We start from the raw sequence: 17,387 nt of genomic DNA on the forward strand, positions 1-17,387 counted from the left end.
CGGAGGAGCTGCCTGGGACGTGGGGGGCCGCTGTCCGGCCCCGTCCGGCTCCCTGCGCCCTCAGCTGCCGCCTTCCCCTCTCTGCCGTCCGGATATCTGTGTCTGGAGGACCCTTCTCCTCTCCAGACCCTTCCTGGACCAGATCTCTATAAAAAACCACATGGGAGGGATTCTCAGGCAGGGAGGGCTGGTGAACGTCTCCCCAGCACAGCCACGAGGTTCCCTGACTTCCCAGCCCAGAGAGAAAATTAAATGAAATGAAATGAAATTAAATTAAATGAAATGAAATGAAATCCCAGGGTCCCTGCCTGCCCTGCTCACGCAGGTGTGGGCTGCAGCCAGACACGGAGGCCCTGAGGCCCAGCATTCAGAAGCCCGAGGACCCCAAAGAGACAGAGGACTTCCTTTTCAACATGAAAGTCAATGATTTGGAGAGATTTCGGGGACCCCATGTCTCCCAACCCCTCCTCTGGCTCTGTCTCCCGATGGGAGCGCAGAGGGGATTTTGAAAACTGGTGAAAAATCCCACGATGGACGTGGACATGATCAACGGCGGTGTTTTTTCTAGATTTTGAACACGCAGACCCGCCCGCGGGCCTCAGCCTGTCAGCCTCTGCCCGTCAGCGAGGCCGGCCGCAGGCTGCCTCAGCCATTACCATTCCCTTTGTCAGCCCGGGGCGGCGGCTCAGCGACCTCGGCTTGGGATCCGCCCGGCGGGAGGGGGAGGGGCAGGGGAGAGCGGCCGGTCCGCCTTTCTCATTTTCAAAAATTCCTAAAAATTCCTGTCTTTGAAAATCAGGGGTGAGGGTCTGTCCAGGACGTGGTCAAGGAACTGGAGAATCTTTTTTTAGGTAGAGACCCGCTCCCGACATGAAATCCAGAGCAGGGGAGGCCCTGAAACAGGCCTAGGAGCTGTGGAGGGAGAGCGGCTGCCAGGCCTGCAGGTCTGCGTCTCTAATTTTCAAAAATTCCTAAAAATTCCTGTCGTTGAAACTAAGGCGTGAGGGTCGCTCCAGGACGTAGTCAAGGGTCTGGAGAATCTTTTTTTAGGTAGATACCCACGACCAACGTGAAATCCACACCAGGGGAGGCCCTTAAACAGGCCTAGGAGCTGTGGGGAGACAGCAGCTGCCAGGCCTGCCGGTCTGCGTCTCTAATTTTCAAAAATTCCTAAAAATTCCTGTAGTTGAAAATAAGGGGTGAGGGTCGCTCCAGGACGTGGTCAAGGGTCTGGAGAATCTTTTTTGACATAGATATCCACTCCCAGCTTGAAATCAAGACCAGGAGAGTCTTTAAAACAGGCCTAGAGGCTGAGGGTAGAGCAGCTGCCCGGTCTGCCAGGCCTGCTGCGGACCTGCGTTTCTCATTTTTAAAAAATTCTTAAAAATTCCTGTTTTGAAAATAAGGGGTGGGGGTCGCTCCAGGACGTGGTCAAGGGTCTGGAGAATCTTTTTTGACATAGATACCCACGACCACAATTAAATTCAGACCAGGGGAGCCGCTTAAACAGGCCTAGGAGCTGAGGGGACAGAGCAGCTGCCCTCAGAGACCTCCGACCCAAACCGTGATGTCAGGGCAGAATCCTCCCCGAGCTGAGGTTCCTGAGCGTGGTCCCCCATGGTAGAGACAGGAGGGGACCCGGCCAGACCCTTTTGAGGAGGCTAAACTCGTCCTGTCTTTGAAACTAAGGCGTGAGGGTCGCTCCAGGACGTTGTCAAGGGTCTGGAGAATCTTTTTTTAGGTAGAGACCCGCTCCCACCATGACATCCAGAGCAGGGGAGGCAGTGAAACAGGCCTAGGAGCTGGGGGGACAGAGCGGCTGCCAGGCCTGCAGGTCTGCGTCTCTAATTTTCAAAAATTCCTAAAAATTCCTGTCTTTGAAACTAAGGCGTGAGGGTCGCTCCAGGACGTGGTCAAGGGTCTGGAGAATCTTTTTTGACATAGATACACACGACCACAAGGAAATCAAGACCAGGAGAGTCAGTGAAAGAGGCCTAGGCGCTGAGGGTAGAGCAGCTGCCAGATCAGCCAGGGCTGCTGCGGATCTGCGTTTCTAATTTTCAAAAATTCCTAAAAATTCCTGTAGTTGAAAATAAGGGGTGAGGGTCGCTCCAGGACGTGGTCAAGGGTCTGGAGAATCTTTTTTGACATAGATATCCACTCCCAGCATGACATCAAGACCAGGATAGGCTTTAAAACAGGCCTAGAGGCTGAGGGTAGAGCAGCTGCCAGGTCAGCCAGGGCTGCTGCGGATCCGCGTTTCTCATTTTTAAAAAAATTCTTAAAAATTCCTGTTTTGAAATTAAGGGCTGGGGGTCTCTCCAGGACGTGGTCAAGGAACTGGAGAATCGTTTTTGACATGTAGACCCACTCCCAGCATGACATCAAGACCAGGGGAGCCGCTTAAACTGGCCTAGGAGCTGAGGGGACAGAGCAGCTGCCCTCAGAGACCTCCAACCCAAACCATGATTTCAGGGCAGAATCCTCCCCGAGCTGAGGTTCCTGAACGTGGTCCCCATGGTAGAGACAGGAGGGACAGGGCCAGACCCCGTTTAGGAGGCTAAACTCGTCCTGAGACCTAAAATCCTAGAAAGCTGACTGCAGATTCCCAGAGATCCTCTGCTGCTGGCTGCCTGGACCCAGCTGCTGAGTGCTGGGTGCTTGGGGCTGAGTCCTTGCCGGGTGCTGAGTCCTAAGTGCTCAATCCATCCTAACAATAAATCAAATAAAAGAAATAAGTGCTAGGTGCTGAGTGCTGAGTGCTGAGAGATAAGTCGATCCATAAAATAAAATAAAGGATTGCTAGGTGTGGAGTGCTGGGTGCTGAGGAGACAGGCCCCAAGCCTCCCCTGGCCAGAGATCTAGGAGTATCTCAGGGATCACCTAGATGAATAAAGATCTTTTAGTTAGTCTTCGGCCTGGAAGGCTGGTGAACGTCTCACACACACAGACACACAGACACGAGGTTCCCTGACTTCACTGCCATGAGATAAAATGAAATGAAATGAAAGGAAATCCCAGGGTCCCCGCCTGCCCTGCTCCCTCCTCTGTGGGCTGCAGCAGCTCTAGACGGAGGCCTCAGGCCCCTCGTTCGGGAGCCCGGAGAAGCCAGAGGACAGAGAACGTCCTGGAATCCAGTGTCCTAGACAGGAGAAGAAGGAGAGAGTCGGTGTGTGGACACCGGGGCGGCCCCAGGTCCCCCAACCCCTGCTCTGGCTCTGCCCGTCCAGCCGGGCGAGGTGCGGTTCCCCGACATCCCCACCAGAGGGCGAGGCCGGCCGGCCGCCCCGACCGAGGGGAGCGCGGAGGGAGGGGGAGGGGATTTTTCAAACGGGTTAAACATCCAGGGATGGAACGTGGAGACGATCCACGGCTCCGTCGTGGGGAGATGGATCCACGCGGCCCCGCGGCGGGGCCTCGGCCGGCCGGCCGCACCCATCCCCGTCGCCTGGGGGAGCGAGGGGCGGCGGCGGCGGCGGCGGCGGCGGCGGTTGGGGATCCGCCTGGCGGGAGGGGGAGGGGAGGGGAAAGGCGGCCGATCCGCGGTTCTCGTGTTTAAAAAATGCTTCAAAAAATTCCTGTCCCCCCCCCAGCACTCAGCAGAGAGGACCCGGCACCCAGAAGCCGGCCCGGGAGACTCAGCCCCCTTCCCTGCCCTCAGACAGACCCCTAGTTCATCACATTAAATTTAATGGAATTTCATATAACGCCCTGGGTCCTGGCCCTGCCCTTCCCTGCCCTCAGAGAGGCTGCTAGTTCATCCAATACATGAAATAAAATTAAATACAAGCTCTGGGACCCTGCCCTGCCCTGAGAGAGGCTGCTAGTTCATATAATAAATGAAATAAAATTAAATACAAGCCCTGGGGCCCTGCACGTCCCGGCCCTCCGAGAGGCTGCTAGTTCATCCAATACATGACATAAAATGAAAGACAAGCTCTGGGACCCTGCCCTGCCCTCAGAGAGGCTGCTACTTCATAAAATAAAATTAAATAAAATGAAATACAAGCCCTGGGTCCCTGCCCTGCCCTCAGAGAGGCTGCTAGTTCATACAATAAAATTCAAGGAGAGTCAATACAAGCTCTCGGCCCTGCCCTGCCCTCAGAGAGGCTGCTACTTCATAAAATAAAATTAAATAATATTAAATAAAATACCTGGGGCCCTGTCCTGCCCTCAGAGAGGCTGCTAGTTCATCCAATACATGACATAAAATGAAAGACAAGCTCTGGGACCCTGGCCTGCCCTCAGAGAGGCTGCCAGTTCATCAAATAAAATTCAAGGAGAGTCAATACAAGCTCTGGGACCCTGTCCTGCCCTCAGAGAGGCTGCTACTTCATAAAATAAAATTTAAAAAAAATTAAATACAAGCCCTGGGGCCCTGTCCTGCCCTCAGAGAGGCTGTTTGTTACTTCATAAAATAAAATGAAATAATATTCCATTAAATCCCTGGGGCCCTGCCCTGCCCGGCTATCTATCCAGCCCCTCCACGACCCCTAGAAGCCCAGGCAGGAGGACCCGATGGCTGCCAGGCAGAGTGGTGCTTCTACCAGAACCGCTGGAGAAGGCCTGACCCTGGCTGACGACCCGGCCCTGAGACCCTGAGCAAGCCAGCGCCTGGGCACAGACGCCGGGCAGCCTGTGTGTGTGTGTGAGTGTGTGTGAGTGTGTGTGAGTGTGTGTGTGAGTGTGAGTGTGTGTGTGTGTGTGTGTGTGAGTGTGTGTGTGTGTGAGTGTGTGAGTGTGTGAGTGTGAGTGTGTGTGTGTCCAGAGGACCCGGGTGCCTCTCTGGGAGGGAGGGAGGGGGGCTGAGCCACAGGCAGAGGCCCCCAGGGACTCAGCACCCAGCCCTCAGCCTCCAGAGAAGGGCTCAGTGCTGGGTGCTGAGTGCTGAGTGCTCAGTCCAAGTCAAAAGTGCTCAGTGCTGAGTGAGTGTCTGTGTCCAGAGGAACCGGGTGGATCTCTGGGAGGGGGCTGAGCCACAGGCAGAGGTCCCCAGGAGAGGATGGGGGCTGCCAGAGAAGGGCAGAGTGCTGAGGCCAGAGTGCTGAGGGCTCAGTCTCAGCCATAAGTGCCGATGGCTGACTGCTCAGTGCTGAGGGCTAAGTCCTATGGGCTGAGTCCTGAGTGCCGAGGCCTGAGTAGGAGGGCCAAGGACGGAAGGATGACCGCTAAGTGCTGAGTGCTGAGGGCTGAGTGCTGAGGGCTGAGCTTGAAGTGCTAGGTTCTTCCACTTCAGGCCGGCTACCCAGCCTGGAGACCCCGAGGCAGCCAGCCCAGAGGACCCAGGACCCAGTCCAGGGGACCCAGCGCCCAGAGAAAGGCCCAGGGCACCCCAGGGACCGGCAGACTCCGCCTGCAGACGGCTCAGTGGTTAGCGCTCAGGGCTGAGGGGTCGGTGCTGAGTGCTGAGTCCTGGGTAGGAGGGCCAAGGACTGCCTGCTGCCCGCTAGGTGGTGGGTGCTGCTGAGGGCTGAGGGTGAAGGGCTCGGTGCAGACGGCTCAGTGGTTAGTGCTGGGTGCTGAGTGCTGAGTCTCGAGTGCTGAGGGCTACGTCCTACCAGAACTAAGCCCATAGATATCTCGATAGAGTTATCTAGCCCACGGTTAGAGAGATGGATGGACAGAGACCCCTCCTCCTCCTCCTCCTCCTTCGTGGACGGATGGGGAAGAGGACAGGCAGGCCGCCCTGGCTGGCTACCCAGCCTGGAGACCCTGAGACAGCCAGCTAGAGGACCCAGCACCCGGCCCAGAGGACCCGGCACCCAGCTCTCAGCCTCCAGAGAGAGGCCCGGGGAGCACCAGGGACCGGCAGACTCCGTCTGCAGACGCCTGGGCAGGCTGGCTGCCAGGCCCGGATGTCTCCTAAAAATCCCACTGGCTGGCGTGGTGAACGTCTCACAAGCGCAGACTCACACACTCACAGACGTGGACACGGGGTCCCCCGCCCTTCCCGGCCTTCGGGGAGACCGCGATTCCATCGAATAAAATGAAATGATATTTATGAAAAGCCCTGGGTCCCTTCCCCGCCCTCAGGGAGAGACCGCGATGTCATAGACTAAAATGAAATGAAATGTATGAAAAGCCCTGGAGCCCTGCTCTGCCCTTCCCCGCCCTCAGGGAGAGACCGCAATGTCATCCGAGAAAATTCTATGACATGAAATAAAAGCGCTGGGTCCCTGCCCCGCGATGCCCTGCCAGCTCCTCCACCCTGAGGACTGAGTCCCAGCTCCGCTCCCTCCACCGGGCGCCCGCCGGGGACCCCGTGTCTAGGACGGGAACGGGGGGACGGGAGGGAGGGACCGCGGGGGCCCGGGGTGGGGGGGGATTCCCGTCTCCTCCTTCTCCTGAGAGAGTGGGGTTCATCGCGGGCTCGGGGCGGGCGGAGGAGGGGGAGAGAGCGCGGCGGGCGCGGTCTGTGGGCCCGGGACGGGCGGACACGGAGCTGCAGGGCAGAGGCTGCTGGGTGCTGAGGCTTCTCTGCACGATGCTGCTGAGTGCTTGTGCTGGGTGCTGAGCCCCCCAAGAAAGACTGAGCTCTGAATGCCAGGTGCAGAGCCTTCCAGGGAGCCATCGGGGTGCTGAGGGCCGAGTCCTGGCTGAGTGTTGGGTGCTGAGTCCCCCGCAGAGATGCTGAGCGCTGAGGGCTAGGGACTGAGGGATACGTGGGGGATGCTGAGTGCTGGGTGCTGAGTACTAAGGGATAAGTCAATCCATAAAATACAATAAATAAGTGCTAGGTGCTGAGTGCTGGGTGTTTGGTGCTGAGTCCTTGCTGGGTGCTGGCTGCTGAGTTGAGTCCCCCCCCGAGAAGATGCTGAGCTCTGAGTGCTAGGTGCCGAGTCCTCCGTGGAGGAGGCTGCGTGCTGGGTGCCGAGTCCCACAATAAGATGCTGAACTCTGAGTGCCAGGGGTCTTCCATGGAGGATGCCGGGTGCTGATGGCTGACTCCCCCAGGAAGATGCTGAGCGCTGAGTGCTAGGTGCTGAGTCCCCCCATAAGATACTGAACTCTGAGTGCCAGGGGTCTTTCGTGGAGGATGCTGGGTGCTGCGTGCTGGGTGCTGAGTCCCCCAGGAAGATGCTGAGCTCTGACTGCTAGGTGCTGAGGGATACGTGGGGGATGCTGAGTGCCGGGTGCTGCACCGAATGCCAGGTGCAAAGTCTTCCGTGGAGCCATCTGGGTGCTGAGTGCTCAGTCCTGGCTGAGTGCTGGGTGCTGAGTCCCCCGAAGACATGCTGAGCGCTGAGCGCTAGGGACTGAGGGATACGTGGGGGAGGCTGAGTGCTCAGTGCTGGGTGCTGAGTCCCCCGAAGAGATGCTGAGCGCTGAGCGCTAGGGACTGAGGGATACGTGGGGGAGGCTGAGTGCTCAGTGCTGGGTGCTGAGTCCCCCCAATAGATGCTGAGCGCTGAGCGCTAGGGACTGAGGGATACGTGGGGGAGGCTGGGTGCTCAGTGCTGGGTGCTGAGTCCCCCCAATAGATGCTGAGCGCTGAGCGCTAGGGACTGAGGGATACGTGGGGGAGGCTGGGTGCTGGGGGCTGCAGGCTCAGGCTGGGGACTCGGGCGGCAGCGCCAGCGGTCCGCGGACCACGGCTTCTCTCTCTCCCGTCCCCTCGCCCGCGGACCCACACGCAGCCGCGCGGGGCGGCCCTGGCACCCGGGTGCGCGCCGCGGACCCCAGCGATCCCGGGCAGCGCTGCCTGGCTCCGCGCGGGCCGGCGGGGGAGCGGGAGCCTCCGAGTCCGCCGGGCACGGCTGGGGACGGCCGGGGAGAGGCTGCCCCGCGTGCCCTCTTCACACACACACACACACACGTATTTATTGAGAAATATTGAGTATTTATTGAGAAATAAAAGCCGTGTTGGGAAATAAAGCAGCCGGTTGACCCATGAAGGGACCTCGGCTGAGCACAGAGGGCCCCGGGGGATCCTGGCAGGGCTGTCTGTGAGGTGGGGGGCAGCTGTCCTGAGGGTCTGGACGGCTCTCTCGGGGACCAGAGAGATAAAGAAAATCCAGGGGAGGGATTCTCAGGCAGGGAAGGCAGGGGAACGTCTCCCCAGCACAGACACAGACACGAGGTTCCCTGACTTCCCCACCCTGAGAGAAAATTCAATTAAATGAAATGAAATGAAATTAAAGCCCCTAGTCCCTGCTTGCCCTGCTCACTCGGGTGGGGGCTGCAGCTTAAACGGAGGCCTGAGGCCCCGCATTCGGGAGCCCAGAGCAGCCAGAGGACCCCACAGAGACCGAGCGCTTCCTTTTCAGAATGAAAGCGTCCTCAGACAGGACATAAAGTCCGTGTTGGGACCTGGGGGATCCCCGGTCTCTCCCAACTCCTCCTCCGGCCCTGTCTTTCCAGGCAGGGGAGGTGCGGGTCCCCGCCAGCTCCACCAGAGGGCGCGCTCTAGGGGGGAGGGAGGGAGGCCCGGCCGCCCCGAGGGGAGTTTTCAAACGGATCCAAAGATCCCGCGAGGAACCGGGACACGATCCACGGCGGTGGTGGAGGTTTGGATGTTTCAAACGCAGACCCCAGCCTGTCAGCCCCCGCCCGTCAGCCACGCCGGCCTCAGGCCGCAGCCGCCATTAGCATCGCCTTTGTCACCGAGAGGCGGCGGCAGCGGCTTGGGATCGGCCCGGGGGGAGGGGCAGGGAAACGCCTGCGGATCGGCGTGTCTCATGTTTAAAAATTTTTTAAAATTCCTGTGTTTGAAAATCAGGGGTGGGGGTCGCTCCAGGACGTGGTCAAGGCACTGGAGCATCTTTTTACAGAGAGAGACCCCCTCCCAAACCTGCCCTTGGCGAGCCAGAGGCGGCGGCGGCAGCGGCTTGGCATCTGCCTGCTGGGAGGGGGCCGGGAAACGCCTGCAGCTCGGCGTTTCTCATGGTTTAAAAAATGTTTAAAAATCCCTGGCGCTTGGAAAAGGAGGGTGAGGTTCTCTCGAGGTCGGGGTCCGTGGAGAGAATGAACCAGGGGGACAAACCTGCCCTGCCCTGCCCTGCCCTGCCCTCAGAGAGGCCGCTACTTCATGAAATAAAATGAAATAAGAGTGTGCTTAGAAAATGAAATCAGCTGTGTGCCAAGTGTGGAGTCCTGAGTGCTGAGTGCTCAGTCCAAGTCATAAGTGCTGAGTGCTAAGTCCTATAGGCTGAGTGCTGAGTGCTCAGTCCAAGTCATCAGTGCTGAGTGCTAAGTCCTATAGGCTGAGTGCTGAGGCCTGAGTGCTGAGGCCCTGAGGAAGCCAGCACAGAGGACCCAGCACCCAGCCCAGAGGACCAGCAGACTCAGTGTGCAGACGGCTCAGTGGTCAGTGCTGAGTGCTGAGTCCTGTGTGTGTGTGAGAGAGTGCTAAGTATGGACGGCTGCCTGCCAAGCGGTTAGTGCTGCTGAGTGCTGAGGGTGAAGGGCTCAGTGCTGAGTGCTAAGTGGTTAGTGCTAAGTACTGAGTGCTGAGGCCTGAGTCTTGAGTGCTGAGTGCTAAGTGCTGATTTCTAAGGGGTGAGCACTGAGTCCTGACTGCTGAGTGCTATGTGCTGAGTGCTAAGTGCTGATTTCTAAGGGGTGAGCACTGAGTCCTGAGTGCTGAGGGCTAAGTTCTACCAGAACTCCTTCCAGGAAGAGCCCATAGCTAGATCGATGGATGGACAGAGACCTCTCCTCCTCCTTCGTGGACGGATGGGGAAGAGGACAGGCCACCCTGGCTGGCTACCCAGCCTGGAGACCCTGAGCAAGCGAGCTAGAGGACCCAGCACCCAGCACCCAGCCCAGAGGACTCTGCACCCAGCTCTCAGCATCCAGAGAGAGGCCCGGGGAGGACCAGGGACCAGCAGACTCCGTCTGCAGACGCCTGGGCACGCTGCCAGGCCCGGATTTTTCCTATAAAATCCCACAGGCTGGCGTGGTGAACGTCTCACAAGCACAGACACACACTCACAGACACGGACACGGGGTCCCCGGCCCTTCCCGGCCTTCAGGGAGACCGCGATTCCATAAAATAAAATGAAATTAAATGTATTAAAAGCCCTGGGACCCTGTCCTGCCCTTCCCCACCCTCAGGGAGACTGCTATTTCCTAAAATAAAATTACATTAAATGAAATAAAAAGCCCTGGGTCCCTGCTGAACTTGAAAATGATCCACGGTTCTGTATTTTTTGGATTTTTAAAACGCAGACACCCAGGCCTCAGCCTGTCAGCCTCTGCCTGTCAGCGAGGCCGGCCGCAGGCTGCCTCAGCCATTAACATTTCCTTTGTCAGCCCAGGGCGGCGGCGGGGCAGCGACCTCGGCTTGGAATCCGCCCGGCGGGAGGGGGAGGGGCAGGGAAGGCCTGCCGGTCCGCCTTTCTCATTTTTAAAAATTCCTAAAAATTCCTGTCTTTGAAAATAAGGGGTGAGAGTCTGTCCAGGATGTGGTCAAGGAACTGGAGAATCTTTTTTTAGGTAGATACCCGCTCCCGACATGAAATCCAGAGCAGGGGAGGCCCTTAAACAGACCTAGGAGCTGTGGGGAGACAGCAGCTGCCAGGCCTGCAGATCTGCGTTCCTCATTTTTAAAAAATTCTTAAAAATTCCTGTTTTGAAAATAAGGGGTCTGGGTCCCTCCAGGACGTGGTCAAGGGTCTGGACAATCTTTTTTGACATAGATACCCACTCCCAGCATGACATCAAGACCAGGATAGGCTTTAAAACAGGCCTAGAGGCTGAGGGTAGAGCAGCTGCCAGATCAGCCAGGGCTGCTGCGGATCTGCGTTTCTAATTTTTAAAAAATTCTTAAAAAGTCCTGATTTGAAAATAAGGGCTGGGGGTCCCTCCAGGACGTGGTCAAGGGTCTGGACAATCTTTTTTTAGGTAGATACCCGCTCCCAATGTGAAATCCACACCAGGGGAGGCCCTTAAACAGACCTAGGAACTGGGGGGACAGAGCAACTGCCAGGCCTGCATGGCCTGCGTCTCTAATTTTCAAAAATTCCTAAAAATTCCTGTCGTTGAAACTAAGGCGTGAGGGTCGCTCCAGGACGTGGTCAAGGGTCTGGACCATCTTTTTTTAGGTAGATACCCGCTACCAACATGAAATCAAGACCAGGGGAGGCAGTGAAACAGACCTAGGAGCTGTGAGGGGAGAGCAGCTGCCAGATCTGCCAGGGCTGCGTTTCTCATTTTTAAAAATTCTTAAAAATTCCTGCATTTGAAAATAAGGGGTGAGGGTCTGTCCAGGACGTGGTCAAGGATGTGGACCATCTTTTTTTAGGTAGATACCCACTCCCAACATGAAATCCACACCAGGGGAGCCAGTGAAACAGACCTAGGAGCTGAGGGGACAGAGCAGCTGCCATTAGAAACCTGAGTTTCTAGGTTTCTAGCACTCTAGCTGAGTGCTGGGGGCTGAGTGCTGAGTGCTCAGTCCAAGTCATGAGTGCTGAGTGCTAAGTCCTATAGGCTGACTCCTGAGGCCTGAGTGCTGAGACCCTGAGGAAGCCAGCACAGAGGACCCAGCACCCAGCGCAGAGGACCAGCAGACTCCGTGTGCAGACGGCTCAGTGGTCAGTGCTGAGTGCTGAGTCCTGTGTGTGTGTGAGAGAGTGCTAAGTATGGACGGCTGCCTGCCAAGTGGTTAGTGCTGCTGAGTGCTGAGGGTGAAGGGCTCAGTGCTGAGTGCTGAGTCCTCAGTGCTAAGTGGTGAGTGCTAAGTACTGAGGGCTGAGTCCTAAGTGCTCAGTGGTTAGTGCTAAGTACTGAGGGCTGAGGCCTGAGTGCTCAGTGGTTAGTGCTGAGTGCTGAGTCCTGTGTGTGTGTCAGACAGGGCTGTGCCCGCGCTAACGGACACCGGGAGGGAGGGAGGGAGGGAGGGGGACAGGGCTGACGTCAGCGCGGACCCCCCCCCCCCCCGCCGCAGAGGACGCCGGTCCGGGGCCCCGCCCGTCTGTAGTCCTGGGCTGGGCCCGCGGCGGCCATCTTGGTAGTCCGGGGAAACTGAGAAAACTCGGGAAAAACTCGGCTTTGGCGCTCAGAGACGCCGCGTTGGGGCCGATTAGGGAATCCGCGCGCCCGGCCTGCCGCGGCGGCCCCGCCCCCCGCCCCCGGGCGGCCGAGCCGAGCCGAGCCCGGGACCCCGCCCCGCGGGCGTGGCGAGCAGAGCGGAGCGGAGCGGGGCCGCGCGGGCGCCGGCGCCCGGGGGCGGGGGGAGGGGCGGCGGCCGGCGGCCGGGAGCGGTGGGAGGGGCGGCGGGGACGCCCGCCGGGACCGGGGCCCCGGGAGCGGCGCGGCGGAGGCCGGAAACGGAATTAACTGGGCGGGCGGGGGAAGGGGGCCGGATCTGCCGCCGGCGGGCGGGCGGGCAGGGCGTGTGCGAGGGGAGCCGGGGCGGCGGGCGGCCATGTGCCTGCCTGCGCGCGCGTGTGTGTGGGAGACGGGGACAGAGACGCTGCGGCGTGCAGACCCGGGACGGGGAGCGCACGCGGGCGGGCGGGCGGGCGAGCAGGCGGGATTTCTAGCTCCGGGGTGGGGCAGCGGAGCCCGGATTCCCGGTCATTTATTGGATTTTCCCCACTCTTCTCTTCCAGGCGGACACGTGGAGCCCGGCCGCCCAGCCAAGCCGCGGGAGCAGCGAGAACGGAAGCGGAGCCTGGATCCCGGGACATTTACTGCACTTTCCCCACTTTTCTCTTCCAGGCGGACACGTGGAGCCCGGCCGAGCAGCGAGAACGGAACCGGAGCCTGGATCCCGGGACATTTACTGCACTTTCCCCACTCTTCTCTTCCAGGCGGACACGTGGAGCCCGGCCGCCCGGCCGCCCCGCGGGAGCAGCGAGAACGGAACCGGAGCCGGGACTGGGGAAGCCTGGATCCCGGGCGCCCACGTGGTGGCCCCGGCGGGTCCCGATCGTCCCCCTTTGTCTCTCTCCACGCTCGGCCCCGGCTTTTGGCTCATTCTCCGTTCCCCCTTCTTCTCTTCCAGGATCCCGGTCGCCACGTGGACAGCCTGGGGACCCGGGAGAGACGTGAGAGAGTGTGTGAGTGGGAGAGATTCGGGATTTTCGGGCTTTTTCCAGTGTGTGAGTGGGAGAGATTCGGGATTTTTGGGATTTTTCCTGTGTGTGAGTGGGAGAGATTCGGGATTTTCGGGATTTTTGCAGTGTGTGAGTGGGAGAGATTCGGGATTTTCGTGATTTTTCCACTGACTCCTCTAATAAAGTTGCCTTGTTTTCACTCGATCTGCGCTTCGAACCCGGTTCCTCAGGACCAAAAAGAAGGGCTGCTAGCCGGCAGAGCCACCGCGGCCTGGATGGAGAGCAGCCTGCAGCTGGCGTTCTTAGCTTTTATCTCGGCCCCAGCAGCCTAAAAGGCAGGAGGCTTGGGATTCGAACCCAGGTCCTCTGGATCTAAAAAGAGGGGTGCTAGCCGGTAGAGCCACCGCAGCTTAGGTGGGGAGCAGCCTGCAGCTGGCGTTCTTAGCTTTCAGCTCTGTCCCAGCGGCCTAAAAGGCAGGGGACCCGGGTCTCGAACCCGGGTCCTCAGGACCAAAAAGAGGGTTATTTAACCCACTGAGCCACCACGTGAGTACTAGGTAGTGTTGTTCAGTGGGCACTGATAGCTCTCAGTGTCTCACTCCCAGACCAGCAAAATAGATGGGACCCGGGTCTCGAACCCGGGTCCCCGGGTTCAAAAAGTGGGCTACTTAAACCACTAAGCCACCACGTGAGTACTAGGTAGTGTTGTTCAGTGGGCACTGATAGCTCTCAGTGTCTCACTCCCAGACCAGTAAAATTGATGGCACCTGGGTCTCGAACCCGGGTCCTCAGGATCAAAATAAGTGGTGGCTTAGACCACTGAGCCACCGGCTCAGCTCTAGTTACTGTTGTTCAGTGGGCACTGATAGCTCTCAGTGTCTGACTCCCAGACTAGCAAAATAGATGGGACCCGGGTCTCGAACCCGGGTCCTCAGGATCAAAAAGTGGATTATTTACACCACTGAGCCACCGGGTAGCTCTGGTTAGTGTTGTTCAGTGGGCACTGATAGCTCTCAGTGTGTCATTCCCAGACCAGCAAAATAGATGGGACCCGGGACTCGAACCCGGGTCCTCAGAATCAAAAACTAGGTTACTTAACCCACTGAGCCACAGACTCAGCTCTGGTTAGTGTTGTTCAGTGGGCACTGATAACTCTCAGTGTCTCACTCCCAGACCAGTAAAATAGATGGGACCCGGGTCTCGAACCCGGGATCTTGGGATCAAAATAAGTGTTGGCTTAGACCACTGAGCCACCGGGCCAGGCATACTGTAGAGAGGTCAGAGGACACTGATAACCTCTCCCCGACCTACCAGTCTCAAGCAAAACAGTAGGACCCGGGTCTCGAACCCGGGTCCCTGGGACCAAAAGAAAGGTAGCTTAACCCACTGAGCCACCGGGCCAGGCATACTGTAGAGAGGTCAGAGGACACTGATAACCTCTCCCCGACCTACCAGTCTCAAGCAAAACAGTAGGACCCGGGACTCGAACCCGGGTCCCTGGGACCAAAAAGTAGGTTACTTAACCCACTGAGCCACCAGGCCTGCTCTACTGTAGAGAGGTCAGAGGACTCTGATAACCTCTCCCCGACCTACCAGTCTCAAGCAAAACAGTAGGACCCAGGTCTCGAACCCGGGTCCCTGGGACCAAAAAGTAGGTTACTTAACCCACTGAGCCACCGGGCCTGCTCTACTGTGTAAGTGTCAGAGGACGCTGATAACCTCTCCCCGACCTCCCAGCCAAGCAAAACTAGGGACTCGAACCCGGGTCCTCGGGATCAAAAGAAGGGGTACTGAACCCACTGAGCCACCGGGCCAGCTTTACTGTACATGGTTCAGAGGACACTGATAGCTTCTCCCCGCCCTCCCTCCCGGGCCCCACACACCCAGGGAGCCAATGTGTCCCCCACACAGAGAGACCGAGAAGACCCAGACAGAGAGTAGGGTTGGCAGGACCTAGGGTTCGCTGTGGGCTAGGGTTGGGGCGCAGCTAGGGCTCAGGCGGAGCTAGGGTTCGCTGTGGGCTAGGGTTGGGGCGCAGCTAGGGCTCAGGCGGAGCTAGGTTTCGCGCGGAGCTAGGGTTCGCGCGGGGCTAGGGTTGGGGCGCAGCTAGGGCTCAGGCGGAGCTAGGGTTCGCGCGGGGCTAGGGTTCCCGCGGGGCTAGGGTTCCCGGGACCTAGGGTTCGCTGTGGGCTAGGGTTGGGTCCCGGTTAGGGTTCGCGCGGAGCTAGGGTTCGCTGTGGGCTAGGGTTGGGGCGCAGCTAGGGCTCAGGCGGAGCTAGGGTTCGCGCGGAGCTAGGGTTGGGGCGCAGCTAGGGCTCAGGCGGAGCTAGGGTTCGCGCGGGGCTAGGGTTGGGGCGCAGCTAGGGCTCAGGCGGAGCTAGGGTTCGCGGGACCTAGGGTTCGCGCGGGGCTAGGGATCAGGCCGAGCTAGGGTTCCCGGCAGTTAGGGTTCGCGCGGGCGGGGCTAGGGCTCAGGCCGAGCCAGGGTTCCCAGCCGCCGCTTCTAGGGCGGGTCCGGACGCTGGCTGCGGACTCTGAGCCGGCAGCGCGGCGGACTACGTCTCCCATGAGCCTCCGCGGCGGCCGCCCGTTTCCCGCGCTCGGGCCTGGCGGGAGCCGGCCGCCATGCTTGAAGTCCGTGTGGGAGAAGTCGGGGGGAACTCGGCGAAATTGGCGAAATTGGCCGCGGTGGGGCTCGTGGGAAGCGATCGTGAGGACGGAAGGGAAGGACAGAGAGGTCGGTGCGGCGGGAGCGCGCGCGCGCGGGTCCGGGGAGCGAGCCGGGGAGGGAGCGGGGGACACAGACGGGAGCCGGGGAAAATCGGGGAAAAACAACGGGGAAAAACGGGGTCCTCGGAAAAACTTTTGTCCCCGGGTCCTCGGGGACAAAAGGAGGGTGGCTTAGCCCACTGAGCCACCAGGCCAGACATACTGTGTAGTGGTCAGAGGACGCTGATAACCTCTCCCCGACCTACCAGTCTCAAGCAAAACAGTAGGACCCAGGTCTTGAACCCGGGTCCTCGGGGACAAAAGGAGGGTGGCTTAGCCCACTGAGCCACCAGGCCAGGCATACTGTGTAGAGGTCAGAGGACGCTGATAACCTCTCCCCGACCTACCAGTCTCAAGCAAAACAGTAGGACCCAGGACTCGAACCCGGGTCCTCGGGATCAAAAAGAGGGTGGCTTAGCCCACTGAGCCACCGGGCCAGCTCTGGTACAGAGGGTTCAGAGGACACTGATAGCTTCTCCCCGCCCTCCCTCCCGGGCCCCACACACACCCAGGGAGCCAATGTGTCCCCCACACAGAGAGACCGAGAAGACCCAGACAGAGAGTAGGGTTGGCAGGACTTAGGGTTCGCTGTGGGCTAGGGTTGGGGCGCAGCTAGGGCTCGGGCGGAGCTAGGGTTGGCAGGACTTAGGGTTCGCTGTGGGCTAGGGTTGGGGCGCAGCTAGGGCTCGGGCGGAGCTAGGGTTGGCAGGACTTAGGGTTCGCTGTGGGCTAGGGTTGGGGCGCAGCTAGGGCTCAGGCGGAGCTAGGGTTCGCTGTGGGCTAGGGTTGGGGCGCAGCTAGGGCTCAGGCGGAGCTAGGGTTCGCGCGGGGCTAGGGTTGGGGCGCAGCTAGGGTTCCCGGGACCTAGGGTTCGCGCGGGGCTAGGGTTGGGGCGCAGCTAGGGCTCAGGCCGAGCTAGGGTTCCCGGGACCTAGGGTTCGCGCGGGGCTAGGGCTCAGGCCGAGCTAGGGTTCCCGGCAGTTAGGGTTCGCGCGGGCGGGGCTAGGGCTCAGGCCGAGCCAGGGCTCCCAGCCGCCGCTTCTAGGGCGGGTCCGGACGCCGGCTGCGGACTCTGAGCCGGCAGCGCGGCGGACTACGTCTCCCATGAGCCTCCGCGGCGGCCGCCCGTTTCCCGCGCTCGGGCCTGGAGGGAGCCGGCCGCCATGCTTGAAGTCCGTGTGGGAGAAGTCGGGGCGAACTCGGCGACATTGGCGACATTGGCCGCGGTGGGGCTCGTGGGAAGCGATCGTGAGGACGGAAGGGAAGGACAGAGAGGTCGGTGCGGCGGGAGCGCGCGCGCGCGGGTCCGGGGAGCGAGCCGGGGAGGGAGCGGGAGAGCGGGAGACACAGACGGGAAAAACGGGGAAAATCGGGGAAAAACGGGGATCCCGTGCGTCTGTGGGCGGCAGGCGGAGGATCGCTGACTCCCCCGCCCCCGTGGGAGCCGACAGCCGCGAGCCCCGGCTTCCCCGTCGCTCACCGAGCCCTGCTCTTGTCGTCTCCAGGCAGACGCGGCAGCCCCGAGAGATCCGTGTTGGACAGCGCCCGCCGGGACCCGGAGAGACTGACTGCACAAATCAGCCCGTGTGAGTGCCAGAGACTCGTCGTTCCTGA

General features: G+C 59.7%; 1 protein-coding gene across 5 annotated transcripts in view; it reads left to right on the forward strand.

Annotated features, from left to right (window-relative positions):
- LOC148117559 (uncharacterized) overlaps positions 1–17,387 on the forward strand; it is a 114,807-nt gene that overhangs the window by 65,460 nt on the left and 31,960 nt on the right. For 4 of the 5 annotated variants that reach the window (XR_015737038.1, XR_015737044.1, XR_015737040.1 and 1 more), the window contains exons 1-2: positions 16,933–17,048; positions 17,279–17,359. The exons of the other annotated variant lie outside the window; for it this stretch is intronic. The gene's annotated coding sequence lies outside the window, so the exon portion shown is untranslated. Of the gene's footprint in view, positions 1–16,932; positions 17,049–17,278; positions 17,360–17,387 lie in introns of those variants that run through there. 5 annotated transcript variants of the gene reach the window in all.

Source organism: Myodes glareolus, chromosome X (genome assembly GCF_982192425.1).
Source record: "Myodes glareolus chromosome X, mMyoGla1.1, whole genome shotgun sequence".
Lineage (NCBI taxonomy): Eukaryota > Metazoa > Chordata > Mammalia > Rodentia > Cricetidae > Myodes > Myodes glareolus.